This window comes from Panulirus ornatus, chromosome 12, assembly GCF_036320965.1.
Source record: "Panulirus ornatus isolate Po-2019 chromosome 12, ASM3632096v1, whole genome shotgun sequence".
In the NCBI taxonomy this organism is placed as follows: domain Eukaryota; kingdom Metazoa; phylum Arthropoda; class Malacostraca; order Decapoda; family Palinuridae; genus Panulirus; species Panulirus ornatus.
Window position 1 is genome coordinate 66,983,534 of NC_092235.1, and position 22,227 is coordinate 67,005,760.

General features: G+C 42.8%; 1 protein-coding gene across 1 annotated transcript in view; it reads left to right on the top strand.

Moving 5' to 3' along the window:
* Positions 1-22,227, top strand: part of LOC139752268 (uncharacterized) — an 86,403-nt gene that overhangs the window by 8,063 nt on the left and 56,113 nt on the right. The gene's annotated exons all lie outside the window — the stretch shown is intronic.

Here is a 22,227-nt window from a genome sequence, read left to right on the forward strand (position 1 = left end):
AACTTTTTACTTATCACCTTCTTCAGATGACATTCCATGTATTTGCTTTTCTAAGAAGTTGATCCCATCAAAATTGTCTCCAGAGATTAGTCACAAAAGATATCTGATTTACTGATCATCTCATAATTTTCTTCTTTCCCATGTCATTCCCCTACATAGCTATATATTTGTATTGTAAATTGTGGGTATTTTTTTGCCACTGAGATTGGCTCTGACCAGTCCAATGTGGTACTGTACTCTTTTTTTTTTCCTAGAAACACAATGTCCCAAAATGACCAGACAGACAGGAATCCAATTGACACTTTCACCATATTTCAGAGCACAGGTAACAAACAAGCTTGCATTCAGAAATAGATTATATATATGTTTTTCATACTTAAATCATCACTTCCAAGGTTAGCAGAGTAATGCTAGGAACAGACAAAGAAAGGCCACTTTTGTTCACAACCATTTTCTAGCTGTCCTGTGCAATGCTCCAAAACCATAGCCCTCTATTCACAACCAGGCTCCACAGAGATTTCTGTTGTTTCCCCTGGCTATTTCACAAATAGTTATCTATCTGTCTGTGCATCTAATACCCTTTGCCTTCAAGAACTCCCTCAAGGGGGTGGCCATGGCAAAAGTCTCCATAACTGGTGGCCTCCAGTGCCACTTTTTAGCCTTTAGTGCTTCACCCTCAACAGGGTACTGGTAGAGGGCAACTATAGCACATTGTTTTGTGAGGCTTCTAACAATTGTTTCTTCCAACTGCTTCTGCCTAATTTTCCAACCTACCATTTCTGCATCCTGCTTCCACCTAATGTTCCTCCATACTAATGCTATCTGTTGCTCCTACCATTTTACCAAAAGGCAGGGCTAAGACATAGCACTCACCACAGGAAGATCAAGACTAGTGAAGAAGAAGCTTTGTGAGTTTAGTGTTGTCAGGTGTTTTCTGTGACAAGGAGAGATTATATGTGTATATATGTATATTTATTATATTATTATACTTGGGTGCCATTTCCCGTGTCAGTGAGGTAGCACCAGGAAACGGACAAAGAAAGACCCATACACACCATTTATACATACACGCACATGCACATACATATACATATATGTACATATCAACATATACTCATATATACATACACACACATAGACATATACATTTATACTCTTGCATATATTCATTCTTGCTTGCCTTCATCCATTCTCGGCACCACACCACCCTATGGGAAACAGCATCACCACCCCCTGCGTCAGTGAGGTAGCGCCTAGAAAACAGACAAAAAAAAAGGCCACATTTGCTCACACTTAGTCTCTAGTTGTCATGTGTAATGCACCGAAACCACAGCTCCCAGTCCACATCCAGGCCCCACAGACCTTTCCATGGTTTACCCCAGATATTTCACATGCCCTGGTTCAGTCCATTGACAACACGTAGACCCCGGTATACCACATCGTTCCAGTTCACTCTTTTCCTTGCATGCCTCTCACCCTACTGTATATTCAGGCCCTGATCACTCAAAATCTTTTTCACTTCATCCTTCCACCTCCAATTTGGTCTCCCACTTCTCCATGCTCCCTTCACCTCTGACACATATATCCTCTCTGTCAGTCTTTCCTCTCTCATTCTCTCCATATGTCCAAACCATTTCAACACACCCTCTTCTGTTTTCTCAACCACACTTTTTATTTCCACACATCTCTCTTACCCTTTCATTACTTATTTGATCAAACCACCTCACACCACATATTGTCTGCAAAAATTTCATTTCCAACACATCCAACCTCCTCTGCACAACCTATCTATAGCCCATACCTCACAACCATATAGTATTGTTTGAATTACTATTCCTTCAAACATACCCACTTTTTCTCTCCAAGATAACATTCTCTCCTTCCACACATTCTTCATCTCTCCCAGAACCTTTGCCCCCTTCCCCACCCTATGACTCACTTCTGCTTCCATGGTTCCATTCACCGCTAAGTCCACTCCCAGATATCTAAAACACTTCACTTCCTCCAATTTTTTTCCATGCAAACTTACATCGTATGCTTGTTCACCATTTCCCTTGTCAGTGAGTTAGTGCCAGGAAACAGATAAAGAAAGACATATCACTCACATGCACATATATATGTAAGTTTGAATGGAGAAAAACTGGAGGAAGTAAAGTGTTTTAGATATCTGGGAGTGGATCTGGCAGCGGATGGAACCATGGAAGCGGAAGTGAATCATAGGATGGGGGGAGGGGGCAAAAATTCTGGGAGCCTTGAAGAATGTTTGGAAGTTGAGAACACTATCTCGGAAAGCAAAAATGGGTATGTTTGAAGGAATAGTGGTTCCAACAATGTTGTATGGTTGCGAGGCGTGGGCTATGGATAGAGTTGTGCGCAGGAGGGTGTATGTGCTGGAAATGAGATGTTTGAGGACAATATGTGGTGTGAGGTGGTTTGATCGAGTAAGTAATGTAAGGGTAAGAGAGATGTGTGGAAATAAAAAGAGTGTGGTTGAGAGATCAGGAGAGGGTGTTTTGAAATGGTTTGGTCACATGGAGAGAATGAGTAAGGAAAGATTGACCAAGAGGATATATGTGTCAGAGGTGGAGGAAACGAGGAGAAGTGGGAGACCAAATTGGAGGTGGAAAGATGGAGTGAAAAAGATTCTGAGTGATCGGGGCCTGAACATGCAGGAGGGTGAAAGGCATGCAAGGAATAGAGTGAATTGGAACCATGTGGTATACCGGGGTTGACGTGCTGTCAATGGATTGAACCAGGGCATGTGAGGCGTATGGGGTAAACCATGGAAAGTTCTGTGGGGCCTGGATGTGGAAAGGGAGCTGTGATTTCGGTGCATTATTACATGACAGCTAGAGACTGAGTGTGAAAGAAGGTGGCCTTTGTTGTCTTTTCCTAGCGCTACCTCGCACAAATGAAGGGGGAGGGGGTTGTTATTCCATGTGTGGCAAGGTGGCGATGAGAATAAATAAAGGCAGACAGTATGAATTATGTACGTGTGTATATATGTATATGTCTGTGTGTGTATATATATGTATACATTGAGATGTATAGGTATGTATATTTGCGTGTGTGGACATGTATGTATATACTTGTGTATGTGGGTGGGTTGGGCCATTCTTTCGTCTGTTTCCTTGCGCTACCTCGCTAACGCGGGAGACAGCGACAAAGCAAGATAATAAATAATATAAGCAAATATATATATTTCTTTTTCTTTCAAACTTTTCGCCATTTCCCGCGTTAGCAAGGTAGCGTTAAGAACAGAGGACTGGGCCTCTGAGGGAATATCCTCACCTGACCCCCTTCTCTGTTCCTTCTTTTGGAAAGTTAAAAAAAAAAAAAAAAAAAAAAGGGGGGGAAGATTTCCAGCCCCCCGCTCCCTACCCTTTTAGTCGCCTTCTACGACACGCAGGGAATACGTGGGAAGTATTCTTTCTCCTCTATCCCCAGGGATAATATATATATATATATGTTCTTTCTTTCTTTCGTACTATTCGCCATTTCCCGCATCAGCGAGGTAGCGCTATGAACAGAGGACTGGGCCTTAGAGGGAATATCCTCACCTGGCCCCCTTCTCTGTTCCTTCTTTTGGAAAAAAAAAAAAAAACAAGAGGGGAGGATTTCCAGCCACCCGCTCCCTCCCCTTTTAGTCGCCTTCTACGACACGCTGGGAATACGTGGGAAGTATTCTTTCTCCCCTATCCCCAGGGATAATATATATATATATATATATATATATATATATATATATATATATATATATATATATATATATATATAATAAAGAAATATAAATATATATGTATATATATATATATATATATATATATATATATATATATTTTTTTTTTTTTTTTTTTTTTTTTTTGTCGCTGTCTCCCGCGTTTGCGAGGTAGCGCAAGGAAACAAACGAAAGAAATGGCCCAACCCACCCCCATACACATGTATATACATACACGTCCACACACGCAAATATACATACCTACACAGCTTTCCATGGTTTACCCCAGACGCTTCACATGCCCTGATTCAATCCACTGACAGCACGTCAACCGCGGTATACCACATCGCTCCAATTCACTCTATTCCTTGCCCTCCTTTCACCCTCCTGCATGTTCAGGCCCCGATCACACAAAATCTTTTTCACTCCATCTTTCCACCTCCAATTTGGTCTCCCTCTTCTCCTCGTTCCCTCCACCTCCGACACATATATCCTCTTGGTCAATCTTTCCTCACTCATTCTCTCCATGTGCCCAAACCATTTCAAAACACCCTCTTCTGCTCTCTCAACCACGCTCTTTTTATTTCCACACATCTCACTTACCCTTACGTTACTTACTCAATCAAACCACCTCACACCACACATTGTCCTCAAACACCTCATTTCCAGCACATCCATCCTCCTGCGCACAACTCTATCCATAGCCCACGCCTCGCAACCATACAACATTGTAGGAACCACTATTCCTTCAAACATACCCATTTTTGCTTTCCGAGATAATGTTCTCGACTTCCACACATTCTTCAAGGCTCCCAGAATTTTCGCCCCCTCCCCCACCCTATGATCCACTTCCGCTTCCATGGTTCCATCCGCTGCCAGATCCACTCCCAGATATCTAAAACACTTCACTTCCTCCAGTTTTTCTCCATTCAAACTCGCCTCCCAATTGACTTGACCCTCAACCTTACTGTACCTAATAACCCTGCTCTTATTCACATTTACTCTTAACTTACTTCTTTCACACACTTTACCAAACTCAGTCACCAGCTTCTGCAGTTTCTCACATGAATCAGCCACCAGCGCTGTATCATCAGCGAACAACAACTGACTCACTTCCCAAGCTCTCTCATCCCCAACAGACTTCATACTTGCCCCTCTTTCCAAAACTCTTGCATTCATCTCCCTAACATCCCCATCCATAAACAAATTAAACAACCATGGAGACATCACACACCCCTGCCGCAAACCCACATTCACTGAGAACCAATCACTTTCCTCTCTTCCTACACGTACACATGCCTTACATCCTCGATAAAAACTTTTCACTGCTTCTAACAACTTGCCTCCCACACCATATATTCTTAATACCTTCCACAGAGCATCTCTATCAACTCTATCATATGCCTTCTCCAGATCCATAAATGCTACATACAAATCCATTTGCTTTTCTAAGTATTTCTCACATACATTCTTCAAAGCAAACACCTGATCCACACATCCTCTACCACTTCTGAAACCACACTGCTCTTCCCCAATCTGAGGCTCTGTATATGCCTTCACCCTCTCAATCAATATCCTCCCATATAATTTACCAGGAATACTCAACAAACTTATACCTCTGTAATTTGAGCACTCACTCTTATCCCCTTTGCCTTTGTACAATGGCACTATGCACGCATTCCGCCAATCCTCAGGCACCTCACCATGAGTCATACATACATTAAATAACCTTACCAACCAGTCAACAATACAGTCACCCCCTTTTTTAATAAATTCCACTGCAATACCATCCAAACCTGCTGCCTTGCCGGCTTTCATCTTCCGCAAAGCTTTTCACTACCTCTTCTCTGTTTACCAAATCATTTTCCCTAACCCTCTCACTTTGCACACCACCTCGACCAAAACACCCTATATCTGCCACTCTATCATCAAACACATTCAACAAACCTTCAAAATACTCACTCCATCTCCTTCTCACATCACCACTACTTGTTATCACCTCCCCATTTGCGCCCTTCACTGAAGTTCCCATTTGCTCCCTTGTCTTACGCACTTTATTTACCTCCTTCCAGAACATCTTTTTATTCTCCCTAAAATTTAATGATACTCTCTTACCCCAACTCTCATTTGCCCTTTTTTTCACCTCTTGCACCTTTCTCTTGACCTCCTGTCTCTTTCTTTTATACATCTCCCACTCAATTGCATTTTTTCCCTCCAAAAATCGTCCAAATGCCTCTCTCTTCTCTTTCACTAATACTGTTGCTTGTTCATCCCACCACTCACTACCCTTTCTAATCAACCCACCTCCCACTCTTCTCATGCCACAAGCATCTTTTGCGTAATCCATCACTGATTCCCTAAATACATCCCATTCCTCCCCCACTCCCCTTACTTCCATTGTTCTCACCTTTTTCCATTCTGTACTCAGTCTCTCCTGGTACTTCCTCACACAAGTCTCCTTCCCAAGCTCACTTACTCTCACCACCCTCTTCACCCCAACATTCACTCTTCTTTTCTGAAAACCCATACAAATCTTCACCTTAGCCTCCACAAGATAATGATCAGACATCCCTCCAGTTGCACCTCTCAGCACATTAACATCCAAAAGTCTCTCTTTCGCTCGCCTGGCAATTAACACGTAATCCAATAACGCTCTCTGGCCATCTCTCCTACTTACATAAGTATACTTATGTATATCTCGCTTTTTAAACCAGGTATTCCCAATCATCATTCCTTTTTCAGCACATAAATCTACAAGCTCTTCACCATTTCCATTTACAACACTGAACACCCCATGTATACCAATTATTCCCTCAACTGCCACATTACTCACCTTTGCATTCAAATCACCCATCACTATAACCCGGTCTCGTGCATCAAAACCACTAACACACTCATTCAGCTGCTCCCAAAACACTTGCCTCTCATGATCTTTCTTCTCATGCGCAGGTGCATATGCACCAATAATCACCCATCTCTCTCCATCAACTTTCAGTTTTACCCATATTAATCGAGAATTTACTTTCTTACACTCTATCACATACTCCCACAACTCCTGTTTCAGGAGTACTGCTACTCCTTCCCTTGCTCTTGTCCTCTCACTAACCCCTGACTTTACTCCCAAGACATTCCCAAACCACTCTTCCCCTTTACCCTTGAGCTTCGTTTCACTCAGAGCCAAAACATCCAGGTTCCTTTCCTCAAACATACTACCTATCTCTCCTTTTTTCACATCTTGGTTACATCCACACACATTTAGGCACCCCAATCTGAGCCTTCGAGGAGGATGAGCACTCCCCGCGTGACTCCTTCTTCTGTTTCCCATTTTTTTTTAACTTTCTAAAAATATATATTTCTTTCTTTTCTTTTAAACTATTTGCCATTTCCCCCGTTAGCGAGGTAGCGTTAAGAACAGAGGACTGGGCCTTTTTTGGAAAATCCTCACCTGGCCCCCTCTGTTCCTTCTTTTGGAAAATTAAAAAAAAAAAAAAAAAAAAAAAATAAATATATATATATATATATATATATATATATATATATATATATAGGTGATGATAGAGTGGCAGATATAGGGTGTTTTGGTCGAGGTGGTGTGCAAAGTGAGAGGGTTAGGGAAAATGATTTGGTAAACAGAGAAGAGGTAGTGAAAGCTTTGCGGAAGATGAAAGCCGGCAAGGCAGCAGGTTTGGATGGTATTGCAGTGGAATTTATTAAAAAAGGGGGTGACTGTATTGTTGACTGGTTGGTAAGGTTATTTAATGTATGTATGACTCATGGTGAGGTGCCTGAGGATTGGCGGAATGCGTGCATAGTGCCATTGTACAAAGGCAAAGGGGATAAGAGTGAGTGCTCAAATTACAGAGGTATAAGTTTGTTGAGTATTCCTGGTAAATTATATGGGAGGGTATTGATTGAGAGGGTGAAGGCATGTACAGAGCATCAGATTGGGGAAGAGCAGTGTGGTTTCAGAAGTGGTAGAGGATGTGTGGATCAGGTGTTTGCTTTGAAGAATGTACGTGAGAAATACTTAGAAAAGCAAATGGATTTGTATGTAGCATTTATGGATCTGGAGAAGGCATATAATAGAGTTGATAGAGATGCTCTGTGGAAGGTATCAAGTATATATGGTGTGGGAGGAAAGTTGTTAGAAGCAGTGAAAAGTTTTTATCGAGGATGTAAGGCATGTGTACGTGTAGGAAGAGAGGAAAGTGATTGGTTCTCAGTGAATGTAGGTTTGCGGCAGGGGTGTGTGATGTCTCCATGGTTGTTTAATTTGTTTATGGATGGGGTTGTTAGGGAGGTAAATGCAAGAGTTTTGGAAAGAGGGGCAAGTATGAAGTCTGTTGGGGATGAGAGAGCTTGGGAAGTGAGTCAGTTGTTGTTCGCTGATGATACAGCGCTGGTGGCTGATTCATGTGAGAAACTGCAGAAGCTGGTGACTGAGTTTGGAAAAGTGTGTGGAAGAAGAAAGTTAAGAGTAAATGTGAATAAGAGCAAGGTTATTAGGTACAGTAGGGTTGAGGGTCAAGTCAATTGGGAGGTGAGTTTGAATGGAGAAAAACTGGAGGAAGTGAAGTGTTTTAGATATCTGGGAGTGGATCTGGCAGCGGATGGAACCATGGAAGCGGAAGTGGATCATAGGGTGGGGGAGGGGGCGAAAATCCTGGGGGCCTTGAAGAATGTGTGGAAGTCGAGAACATTATCTCGGAAAGCAAAAATGGGTATGTTTGAAGGAATAGTGGTTCCAACAATGTTGTATGGTTGCGAGGCATGGGCTATGGATAGAGTGGTGCGCAGGAGGATGGATGTGCTGGAAATGAGATGTTTGAGGACAATGTGTGGTGTGAGGTGGTTTGATCGAGTGAGTAACGTAAGGGTAAGAGAGATGTGTGGAAATAAAAAGAGCGTGGTTGAGAGAGCAGAAGAGGGTGTTTTGAAGTGGTTTGGGCACATGGAGAGGATGAGTGAGGAAAGATTGACCAAGAGGATATATGTGTCGGAGGTGGAGGGAACAAGGAGAAGAGGGAGACCAAATTGGAGGTGGAAAGATGGAGTGAAAAAGATTTTGTGTGATCGGGGCCTGAACATGCAGGAGGGTGAAAGGAGGGCAAGGAATAGAGTGAATTGGAGCGATGCGGTATACCGGGGTTGACGTGCTGTCAGTGGATTGAAGCAAGGCATGTGAAGCGTCTGGGGTAAACCATGGAAAGCTGTGTAGGTATGTATATTTGCGTGTGTGGACGTATGTATATACATGTGTATGGGGGGGGTTGGGCCATTTCTTTCGTCTGTTTCCTTGCGCTACCTCGCAAACGCGGGAGACAGCGACAAAGTATAATAAAAAAAAAATATAATATATATATATATATATATATATATATATATATATATATATATATATATATATATTATCCCTGGGGATAGGGGAGAAAGAATACTTCCCACGTATTCCCTGCGTGTCGTAGAAGGCGACTAAAAGGGGAGGGAGCGGGGGGCTGGAAATCCTCCCCTCTCGTTTTTTTTTTTTAATTTTCCAAAAGAAGGAACAGAGAATTGGGCCAGGTGAGGGTATTCCCTCAAGGCCCAGTCCTCTGTTCTTAACGCTACCTCGCTAATGCGGGAAATGGCGAATAGTTTGAAAGAAAGAAAGATATATATATATATATATATATATATATATATATATATATATATATATATATATATATATATATATATGATTTGGTAAACAGAGGAGAGGTAGTAAAAGCTTTGCGGAAGATGAAAGCCGGCAAGGCAGCAGGTTTGGATGGTATTGCAGTGGAATTTATTAAAAAAGGGGGTGACTGTATTATTGACTGGTTGGTAAGGTTATTTAATGTATGTATGACTCATGGTGAGGTGCCTGAGGATTGGCGGAATGCGTGCATAGTGCCATTGTACAAAGGCAAAGGGGATAAGAGTGAGTGCTCAAATTACAGAGGTATAAGTTTGTTGAGTATTCCTGGTAAATTATTTGGGAGGGTATTGATTGAGAGGGTGAAGGCATGTACAGAGCATCAGATTGGGGAAGAGCAGTGTGGTTTCAGAAGTGGTAGAGGATGTGTGGATCAGGTGTTTGCTTTGAAGAATGTATGTGAGAAATACTTAGAAAAGCAAATGGATTTGTATGTAGCATTTATGGATCTGGAGAAGGCATATGATAGAGTTGATAGAGATGCTCTGTGGAAGGTATTAAGAATATATGGTGTGGGAGGCAAGTTGTTAGAAGCAGTGAAAAGTTTTTATCGAGGATGTAAGGCATGTGTACGTGTAGGAAGAGAGGAAAGTGATTGGTTCTCAGTGAATGTAGGTTTGCGGCAAGGGTGTGTGATGTCTCCATGGTTGTTTAATTTGTTTATGGATGGGGTTGTTAGGGAGGTGAATGCAAGAGTTTTTGAAAGAGGGGCAAGTATGAAGTCTGTTGTGGATGAGAGAGCTTGGGAAGTGAGTCAGTTGTTGTTCGCTGATGATACAGCGCTGGTGGCTGATTCATGTGAGAAACTGCAGAAGCTGGTGACTGAGTTTGGTAAAGTGTGTGAAAGAAGAAAGTTAAGAGTAAATGTGAATAAGAGCAAGGTTATTAGGTACCGTAGGGTTGAGGGTCAAGTCAATTGGGAGGTAAGTTTGAATGGAGAAAAACTGGAGGAAGTAAAGTGTTTTAGATATCTGGGAGTGGATCTGGCAGCGGATGGAACCATGGAAGCGGAAGTGGATCATAGGGTGGGGGAGGGGGCGAAAATCCTGGGAGCCTTGAAGAATGTGTGGAAGTCGAGAACATTATCTCGGAAAGCAAAAATGGGTATGTTTGAAGGAATAGTGGTTCCAACAATGTTGTATGGTTGTGAGGCCACAACCATACAAAAAAAAAAAAAAGAATTTCGCTGTCTCCCGCATTTGCGAGGTAGTGCAAGGAAACAGACGAAAGAAATGGCCCAACCCACCCCCATACACATGTATATACATACACGTCCACACACACAAATATACATACCTACACAGCTTTCCATGGTTTACCCCAGACGCTTCACATGCCCTGATTCAATCCACTGACAGCACGTCAACCCCGGTATACCACATCGATCCAATTCACTCTATTCCTTGCCCTCTTTTCACCCTCCTGCATGTTCAGGCCCCGATCACACAAAATCTTTTTCACTCCATCTTTCCACCTCCAATTTGGTCTCCCTCTTCTCCTCGCTCCCTCCACCTCCAACACATATATCCTCTTGGTCAATCTTTCCTCACTCATTCTCTCCAAGTGCCTAAACCATTTCAAAACACCCTCTTCTGCTCTCTCAACCACACTCTTTCTATTTCCACACATCTCTCTTACCCTTACGTTACTTACTCGATCAAACCACCTCACACCACACATTGTCCTCAAACATCTCATTTCCAGCACATCCATCCCTCCTGCGCACAACTCTATCCATAGCCCACACCTCACAACCATACAGCATTGTTGGAACCACTATTCCTCCAAACATAGCCATTTTTGCTTTCCGAGATAATGTTCTCGACTTCCACACATTCTTCAAGGCTCCCAGAATTTTCGCCCCCTCCCCCACCCTATGATCCACTTCCGCTTCCATGTTTCCATCCGCTGCCAGATCCACTCCCAGATATCTAAAACACTTTACTTCCTCCAGTTTTTCTACATTCAAAGTTACCTCCCAGTTGACTTGACCCTCAACCCTACTGTACCTAATAACCTTGTTCTTATTCACATTTACTCTTAACTTTCTTCATTCACACACTTTACCAAACTCAGTCACCAGCTTCTGCAATTGAGTGGGAGATGTATAAAAGAAAGAGACAGGAGGTCAAGAGAAAGGTGCAAGAGGTGAAAAAGAGGGCAAATCAGAGTTGGGGTGAGAGAGTATCATTAAATTTTAGGGAGAATAAAAAGATGTTCTGGAAGGAGGTAAATAAAGTGCGTAAGACAATGGAGCAAATGGGAACTTCAGTGAAGGGCGCAAATGGGGAGGTGATAACAGGTAGTGGTGATGTGAGAAGGAGATGGAGTGAGTATTTTGAAGGTTTGTTCAATGTGTTTGATGATAGAGTGGCAGATATAGGGTGTTTTGGTCGATGTGGTGTGCAAAGTGAGAGGTTTAGGGAAAATGATTTGGTAAACAGAGAAGAGGTAGTAAAAGCTTTGCGGAAGATGAAGGCCGGCAAGGCAGCAGGTTTGGATGGTATTGCAGTGGAATTTATTAAAAAAGGGGGTGACTGTATTATTGACTGGTTGGTAAGGTTATTTGATGTATGTATGACTCATGGTGAGGTGCCTGAGGATTGGCGGAATGCGTGCATAGTGCCATTGTACAAAGGCAAAGGGGATAAGAGTGAGTTCTCAAATTTCAGAGGTATAAGTTTGTTGAGTATTCCTGGTAAATTATATGGGAGGGTATTGATTGAGAGGGTGAAGGCATGTACAGAGCATCAGATTGGGGAAGAGCAGTGTGGTTTCAGAAGTGGTAGAGGATGTGTGGATCAGGTGTTTGCTTTGAAGAATGTATGTGAGAAATACTTAGAAAAGCAAATGGATTTGTATGTAGCATTTATGGATTCAACATGGCGGCGATGGCCGAGTTGTGGGGGAAAGGAAATTTTGACCAATTATCTGTGATATATCGCCTCCAGCTCCAAGGAACAACCTAATCACAACTCCTCATACAACCAGGATAGTGTGGGGTAATGGTGGTTATAGCTATACGGTTATATTACGAGGATTTCATCGAAGACGGTGGTTGGGGGAGGAATGTGAGGTCGAAGACACAAAGAGCGATAATGGCGCCATGTTTGAAGGAATTTGGAGTCAGTCCTCGGCTGTCACCTTGCCGTCTTGTCCCAGGAACCACATGTGCGGAGTGAAGTGAGAGGATTCAGCCCGTCGGTAGCACTCTTTTGTGGATCCAGCTGTTAGGAGATGCCACTATCCCTGTTTATAAACAGATGAGCTTTGTTGATGAAGCCCACACACGAATGAACGCTGAGTTTACGTTCATAAGTACACAACACTTCCATGACCAGAAGTTCCGGCTCCCACGTGCCTTCTACCTAAGACTGACAAGAAGGACGCCAAACATTCTTTTGAGAGTGATTTCCAACAGTCAAGAATGGTGGTTTGGCTATTGCAGCACCTGTTCGCAACAAGCGACCGATATGTTCAGGTATCTCAGACTGTCTCATATTCACCAATGTATGATGCCTGGCATGTAGACTTTTTTCATATGTATATATATGTTATTAGGTACAGTAGGGTTGAGGGTCAAGTCAATTGGGAGGTGAGTTTGAATGGAGAAAAACTGGAGGAAGTGAAGTGTTTTAGATATCTGGGAGTGGATCTGGCAGCGGATGGAACCATGGAAGCGGAAGTGGATCATAGGGTGGGGGAGGGGGCGAAAATTCTGGGGGCCTTGAAGAATGTGTGGAAGTCGAGAACATTATCTCGGAAAGCAAAAATGGGTATGTTTGAAGGAATAGTGGTTCCAACAATGTTGTATGGTTGCGAGGCGTGGGCTATGGATAGAGTTGTGCGCAGGAGGATGGATGTGCTGGAAATGAGATGTTTGAGGACAATGTGTGGTGTGAGGTGGTTTGATCGAGTGAGTAACGTAAGGGTAAGAGAGATGTGTGGAAATAAAAAGAGCGTGGTTGAGAGAGCAGAAGAGGGTGTTTTGAAGTGGTTTGGGCACATGGAGAGGATGAGTGAGGAAAGATTGACCAAGAGGATATATGTGTCGGAGGTGGAGGGAGCAAGGAGAAGAGGGAGACCAAATTGGAGGTGGAAAGATGGAGTGAAAAAGATTTTGTGTGATCGGGGCCTGAACATGCAGGAGGGTGAAAGGAGGGCAAGGAATAGAGTGAATTGGAGCGATGTGGTATACCGGGGTTGACGTGCTGTCAGTGGATTGAATCAAGGCATGTGAAGCGTCTGGGGTAAACCATGGAAAGCTGTGTAGGTATGTATATTTGCGTGTGTGAACGTATGTATATACATGTGTATGGGGGGGGGTTGGGCCATTTCTTTCGTCTGTTTCCTTGCGCTACCTCGCAAACGCAGGAGACAGCGACAAAGTATAAAAAAAAAAAAAAAAAAAAAAAATATATGTATGTGTGTGTGTGTGTGTATGTGCGTATGTATGTGTATGTGTGTGTATGTGTATATGTATATATATATATATATATATATATATATATATATATATATATATATATATATATTATCCCTGGGGATAGGGGTTAAAGAATACTTCCCACGTATTCCTCGCGTGTCGTAGAAAGCGACTAGAGGGGACGGGAGCGGGGGGCCAGAAATCCTCCCCTCCTTGTATTAACTTTCTAAAAAAATGGGAAACAGAAGAAGGAGTCACACGGGGAGTGCTCATCCTCCTCGAAGGCTCAGAGTGGGGTGCCTAAATGTGTGTGGATGTAACCAAGATGTGAAAAAAGGAGAGATAGGTAGTATGTTTGAGGAAAGGAACCTGGATGTTTTGGCTCTGAGTGAAACGAAGCTCAAGGGTAAAGGGGAGGAGTGGTTTGGGAATGTCTGGGGAGTAAAGTCAGGGGTTAGTGAGAGGACAAGAGCAAGGGAAGGAGTAGCAATACTCCTGAAACAGGAGTTGTGGGAGTATGTGATAGAGTGTAAGAAAGTAAATTCTCGATTAATATGGGTAAAACTGAAAGTTGATGGAGAGAGGTGGGTGATTATTGGTGCTTATGCACCTGGGCATGAGAAGAAAGATCAAGAGAGGCAAGTGTTTTGGGAGCAGCTGAATGAGTGTGTTAGTGGTTTTGATGCACGAGACCGGGTTATAGTGATGGGTGATTTGAATGCAAAGGTGAGTAATGTGGCAGTTGAGGGAATAATTGGTATACATGGGGTGTTCAGTGTTGTAAATGGAAATGGTGAAGAGCTTGTAGATTTATGTGCTGAAAAAGGACTGATGATTGGGAATACCTGGTTTAAAAAGCGAGATATACATAAGTATACTTATGTAAGTAGGAGCGATGGCCAGAGAGCGTTATTGGATTACGTGTTAATTGACAGGCGTGCGAAAGAGAGACTTTTGGATGTTAATGTGCTGAGAGGTGCAACTGGAGGGATGTCTGATCATTATCTTGTGGAGGCTAAGGTGAAGATTTGTATGGGTTTTCAGAAAAGAAGAGTGAATGTTGGGGTGAAGAGGGTGGTGAGAGTAAGTGAGCTTGAGAAGGAGACCTGTGTGAGGAAGTACCAGGAGAGACTGAGTACAGAATGGAAAAAGGTGAGAACAATGGAAGTAAGGGGAGTGGGGGAGGAATGGGATGTATTTAGGGAATCAGTGATGGATTGCGCAAAAGATGCTTGTGGCATGAGAAGAGTGGGAGGTGGGTTGATTAGAAAGGGTAGTGAGTGGTGGGATGAAGAAGTAAGAGTATTAGTGAAAGAGAAGAGAGAGGCATTTGGACGATTTTTGCAGGGAAAAAATGCAATTGAGTGGGAGATGTATAAAAGAAAGAGACAGGAGGTCAAGAGAAAGGTGCAAGAGGTGAAAAAAAGGGCAAATGAGAGTTGGGATGAGAGAGTATCATTAAATTTTAGGGAGAATAAAAAGATGTTCTGGAAGGAGGTAAATAAAGTGCGTAAGACAAGGGAGCAAATGGGAACTTCAGTGAAGGGCACAAATGGGGAGGTGATAACAAGTAGTGGTGATGTGAGAAGGAGATGGAGTGAGTATTTTGAAGGTTTGTTGAATGTGTTTGATGATAGAGTGGCAGATATAGGGTGTTTTGGTCGAGGTGGTGTGCAAAGTGAGAGGGTTAGGGAAAATGATTTGGTAAACAGAGAAGAGGTAGTGAAAGCTTTGCGGAAGATGAAAGCCGGCAAGGCAGCAGGTTTGGATAGTATTGCAGTGGAATTTATTAAAAAAGGGGGTGACTGTATTATTGACTGGTTGGTAAGGTTATTTAATGTATGTATGACTCATGGTGAGGTGCTTGAGGATTGGCGGAATGCGTGCATAGTGCCATTGTACAAAGGCAAAGGGGATAAGAGTGAGTGCTCAAATTACAGAGGTATAAGTTTGTTGAGTATTCCTGGTAAATTATATGGGAGGGTATTGATTGAGAGGGTGAAGGCATGTACAGAGCATCAGATTGGGGAAGAGCAGTGTGGTTTCAGAAGTGGTAGAGGATGTGTGGATCAGGTGTTTGCTTTGAAGAATGTATGTGAGAAATACTTAGAAAAGCAAATGGATTTGTATGTAGCATTTATGGATCTGGAGAAGGCATATGATAGAGTTGATAGAGATGCTCTGTGGAAGGTATTAAGAATATATGGTGTGGGAGGCAAGTTATTAGAAGCAGTGAAAAGTTTTTATCAAGGATGTAAGGCATGTGTACGTGTAGGAAGAGAGGAAAGTGATTGGTTCTCAGTGAATGTAGGTTTGCGGCAGGGGTGTGTGATGTCTCCATGGTTGTTTAATTTGTTTATGGATGGGGTTGTTAGGGAGGTAAATGCAAGAGTTTTGGAAAGAGGGGCAAGTATGAAGTCTGTTGGGGATGAGAGAGCTTGGGAAGTGAGTCAGTTGTTGTTCGCTGATGACACAGCGCTGGTGGCTGATTCATGTGAGAAACTGCAGAAGCTGGTGACTGATTTTGGTAAAGTGTGTGGAAGAAGAAAGTTAAGAGTAAATGTGAATAAGAGCAAGGTTATTAGGTACAGTAGGGTTGAGGGTCAAGTCAATTGGGAGGTGAGTTTGAATGGAGAAAAACTGGAGGAAGTGAAGTGTTTTAGATATCTGGGAGTGGATCTGGCAGCGGATGGAACCATGGAAGCGGAAGTGGATCATAGGGTGGGGGAGGGGGCGAAAATTCTGGGGGCCTTGAAGAATGTGTGGAAGTCGAGAACATTATCTCGGAAAGCAAAAATGGGTATGTTTGAAGGAATAGTGGTTCCAACAATGTTGTATGGTTGCGAGGCGTGGGCTATGGATAGAGTTGTGCGCAGGAGGATGGATGTGCTGGAAATGAGATGTTTGAGGACAATGTGTGGTGTGAGGTGGTTTGATTGAGTGAGTAACGTAAGGGTAAGAGAGATGTGTGGAAATAAAAAGAGCGTGGTTGAGAGAGCAGAAGAGGGTGTTTTGAAGTGGTTTGGGCACAAGGAGAGGATGAGTGAGGAAAGATTGACCAAGAGGATATATGTGTCGGAGGTGGAGGGAACAAGGAGAAGAGGGAGACCAAATTGGAGGTGGAAAGATGGAGTGAAAAAGATTTTGTGTGATCGGGGCCTGAACATGCAGGAGGGTGATAGGAGGGCAAGGAACAGAGTGAATTGGAGCAATGTGGTATACCGGGGCTGACGTGCTGTCAGTGGATTGAATCAAGGCATGTGAAGTGTCTGGGGAAAACCATGGAAAGCTGTGTACGTATGTATATTTGCATGTGTGGACGTATGTATATACATGTGTATGGGGGTGGGTTGGGCCATTTCTTTCGTCTGTTTCCTTGCGCTACCTCGCAAACGCGGGAGACAGCGACAAAGTATAAAAAAAAAAGAAAAAAAAAAATTTATGGATCTGGAGAAGGCATATGATAGAGTTGATAGAGATGCTCTGTGGAAGGTATTAAGAATATATGGTGTGGGAGGCAAGTTGTTAGAAGCAGTGAAAAGTTTTTATCGAGGATGTAAGGCATGTGTATGTGTAGGAAGAGAGGAAAGTGATTGGTTCTCAGTGAATGTAGGTTTGCGGCAGGGGTGTGTGATGTTTCCATGGTTGTTTAATTTGTTTATGGATGGGGTTGTTAGGGAGGTAAATGCAAGAGTTTTGGAAAGAGGGGCAAGTATGAAGTCTATTGGGGATGAGAGAGCTTGGGAAGTGAGTCAGTTGTTGTTCGCTGATGATACAGCGCTGGTGGCTGATTCATATGAGAAACTGCAGAAGCTGGTGACTGAGTTTGATAAAGTGTGTGGAAGAAGAAAGTTAAGAGTAAATGTGAATAAGAGCAAGGTTATTAGGTACAGTAGGGTTGAGGGTCAAGTCAATTGGGAGGTGAGTTTGAATGGAGAAAAACTGGAGGAAGTGAAGTGTTTTAGATATCTGGGAGTGGATCTGGCAGCGGATGGAACCATGGAAGCGAAAGTGGATCATAGGGTGGGGGAGGGAGCGAAAATTCTGGGAGCCTTGAAGAATGTGTGGAAGTCGAGAACATTATCTCGGAAAGCAAAAATGGGTATGTTTGAAGGAATAGTGGTTCCAACAATGTTGTATGGTTGCGAGGCGTGGGCTATGGATAGAGTTGTGCGCAGGAGGATGGATGTGCTGGAAATGAGATGTTTGAGGACAATGTGTGGTGTGAGGTGGTTTGATCGAGTGAGTAACGTAAGGGTAAGAGAGATGTGTGGAAATAAAAAGAGCGTGGTTGAGAGAGCAGAAGAGGGTGTTTTGAAGTGGTTTGGGCACATGGAGAGGATGAGTGAGGAAAGATTGACCAAGAGGATATATGTGTCGGAGGTGGAGGGAACGAGGAGAAGAGGGAGACCAAATTGGAGGTGGAAAGATGGAGTGAAAAAGATTTTGTGTGATCGGGGCCTGAACATGCAGGAGGGTGAAAGGAGGGCAAGGAATAGAGTGAATTGGAGCGATGTGGTATACCGGGGTTGACATGCTGTCAGTGGATTGAATCAAGGCATGTGAAGCGTCTGGGGTAAACCATGGAAAGCTCTGTAGGTATGTATATTTGCGTGTGTGGACGTATGTATATACATGTGTATGGGGGGGGTTGGGCCATTTCTTTCGTCTGTTTCCTTGCGCTACCTCGCAAACGCGGGAGACAGCGACAAAGTATAATAAAAAATAAAAAATAATATATATATATATATATATATATATATATATATATATATATATATACATATATATATATATATATATATATATATATATATATATATATATATATTTATATTTATATATATATATATATATATATATATATTTATATTTATATATTTTATTATACTTTGTCGCTGTCTCCCGCGTTTGCGAGGTAGCGCAAGGAAACAGACGAAAGAAATGGCCCAACCCCCCCCCCATACACATGTATATACATACGTCCACACACGCAAATATACATACCTACACAGCTTTCCATGGTTTACCCCAGACGCTTCACATGCCCTGATTCAATCCACTGACAGCACGTCAACCCCGGTATACCACATCGCTCCAATTCACTCTATTCCTTGCCCTCCTTTCACCCTCCTGCATGTTCAGGCCCCGATCACACAAAATCTTTTTCACTCCATCTTTCCACCTCCAATTTGGTCTCCCTCTTCTCCTTGTTCCCTCCGCCTCCGACTCATATATCCTCTTGGTCAATCTTTCCTCACTCATCCTCTCCATGTGCCCAAACTACTTCAAAACACCCTCTTCTGCTCTCTCAACCACGCTCTTTTTATTTCCACACATCTATCTTACCCTTACGTTACTCACTCGATCAAACCACCTCACACCACACATTGTCCTCAAACATCTCATTTCCAGCACATCCATCCTCCTGAGCACAACTCTATCCATAGCCCACGCCTCGCAACCATACAACATTGTTGGAACCACTATTCCTTCAAACATACCCATTTTTGCTTTCCGAGATAATGTTCTCGACTTCCACACATTCTTCAAGGCCCCCAGGATTTTCGCCCCCTCCCCCACCCTATGATCCACTTCCGCTTCCATGGTTCCATCCGCTGCCAGATCCACTCCCAGATATCTAAAACACTTCACTTCCTCCAGTTTTTCTCCATTCAAACACACCTCCCAATTGACTTGACCCTCAACCCTACTGTACCTAATAACCTTGCTCTTATTCACATTTACTCTTAACTTTCTTCTTCCACACACTTTTCCAAACTCAGTCACCAGCTTCTGCAGTTTCTCACATGAATCAGCCACCAGCGCTGTATCATCAGCGAACAACAACTGACTCACTTCCCAAGCTCTCTCATCCCCAACAGACTTCATACTTGCCCCTCTTTCCAAAACTCTTGCATTTACCTCCCTAACAACCCCATCCATAAACAAATTAAACAACCATGGAGACATCACACACCCCTGCCGCAAACCTTCATTCACTGAGAACCAATCACTTTCCTCTCTTCCTACACGTACACATGCCTTACATCCTCGATAAAAACTTTTCACTGCTTCTAACAACTTTCCTCCCACACCATATATTCTTAATACCTTCCACAGAGCATCTCTATCAACTCTATCATATGCCTTCTCCAGATCCATAAATGCTACATACAAATCCATTTGCTTTTCTAAGTATTTCTCACATACATTCTTCAAAGCAAACACCTGATCCACACATCCTCTACCACTTCTGAAACCACACTGCTCTTCCCCAATCTGATGCTCTGTACATGCCTTCACCCTCTCAATCAATACCCTCCCATATAATTTACCAGGAATACTCAACAAACTTATACCTCTGTAATTTGAGCACTCACTCTTATCCCCTTTGCCTTTGTACAATGGCACTATGCACGCATTCCGCCAATCCTCAGGCACCTCACCATGAGTCATACATACATTAAATAACCTTACCAGTGGCAGATATAGGGTGTTTTGGTCGAGGTGGTGTGCAAAGTGAGAGGGTTAGGGAAAATGATTTCTTAAACAGAGAAGAGGTAGTGAAAGCTTTGCGGAAGATGAAAGCCGGCAAGGCAGCAGGTCCGGATGGTATTGCAGTGGAATTTATTAAAAAAGGGGGTGACTGTATTGTTGACTGGTTGGTAAGGTTATTTAATATATATATATATATATATATATATATATATATATATATATATATATATATATATATATATATATATATATATATAGATATATTTATATATTTATTTATTTATTTATTTATTTATTTATTTATTTTGCTTTGTCGCTGTCTCCCGTGTTTGCGAGGTAGCGCAAGGAAACAGACAAAAGAAATGGCCCAACCCACCCCCATACACAATGTATATACATACACGTCCACACACGCAAATATACATACCTATACATCTCAATGTACACATATATATACACACACAGACACATACATATATACCCATGCACACAATTCACACTGTCTGCCTTTATTCATTCCCATCGCCACCTCGCCACACATGGAATACCAACCCCGTCCCCCCTCATGTGTGCGAGGTAGCGCTAGGAAAAGACAACAAAGGCCCCATTCGTTCACACTCAGTCTCTAGCTGTCATGCAATTATGCCCGAAACCACAGCTCCCTTTCCATATCCAGGCCCCACACAACTTTCCATGATTTACCCCAGACACTTCACATGCCCTGATTCAATCCACTGACAGCACGTCAACCCCGGTATACCACATCGATCCAATTCACTCTATTCCTTGCCCTCCTTTCACCCTCCTGCATGTTCAGGCCCCGATCACACAAAATCTTTTTCACTCCATCTTTCCACCTCCAATTTGTTCTCCCACTTCTCCTCGTTCCCTCCACCTCTGACCCATATATCCTCATGGTCAATCTTTCCTCACTCATTCTCTCCATGTGACCAAACCATTTCAAAACACCCTCTTCTGATCTCTCAACCACGCTCTTTTTATTTCCACACATCTCTCTTACCCTTACATTACTTACTCGATCAAACCACCTCACACCACACATTGTCCTCAAACATCTCATTTCCAGCACATCCACCCTCCTGCACACAACTCTATCCATACCCCATGCCTCACAACCATACAACATTGTTGGAACCACTATTCCTTCAAACACCCATTTTTGCTTTCCGAGATAATGTTCTCGACTTCCACACATTCTTCAAGGCTCCCAGGATTTTTGCCCCCTCCCCCACCCTATGATTCACTTCCGTTTCCATGGTTCCATCCGCTGCCAGATCCACTCCCAGGTATCTAAAACACTTTACTTCCTCCAGTTTTTCTCCATTCAAACTTTAATTCCCAATTGACTTGACCCTCAACCCTACTATACCTAATAACCTTGCTCTTATTCACATTTACTCTTAACTTTCTTCTTTCACACACTTTACCAAACTCAGTCACTAGCTTCTGCAGTTTCTCACATGAATCAGCCACCAGCGCTGTATCATCAGCGAACAACAACTGACTCACTTCCCAAGCTCCCTCATCCACAACAGACTTCATACTTGCTCCTCTTTCCAAAACTCTTGCATTCACCTCCCTAACAACCCCATCCATAAACAAATTAAACAACCATGGAGACATCACACACCCCTGACGCAAACCTTCATTCACTGAGAACCAATCACTTTCCTCTCTTCCTACACGTACACATGCCTTACATCCTCGATAAAAACTTTTCACTGCTTCTAACAACTTGCCTCCCACACCATATATTCTTAATACCTTCCACAGTGCATCTCTATCAACTCTATCATATGCCTTCTCCAGATCCATAAATGCTACATACAAATCCATTTGCTTTTC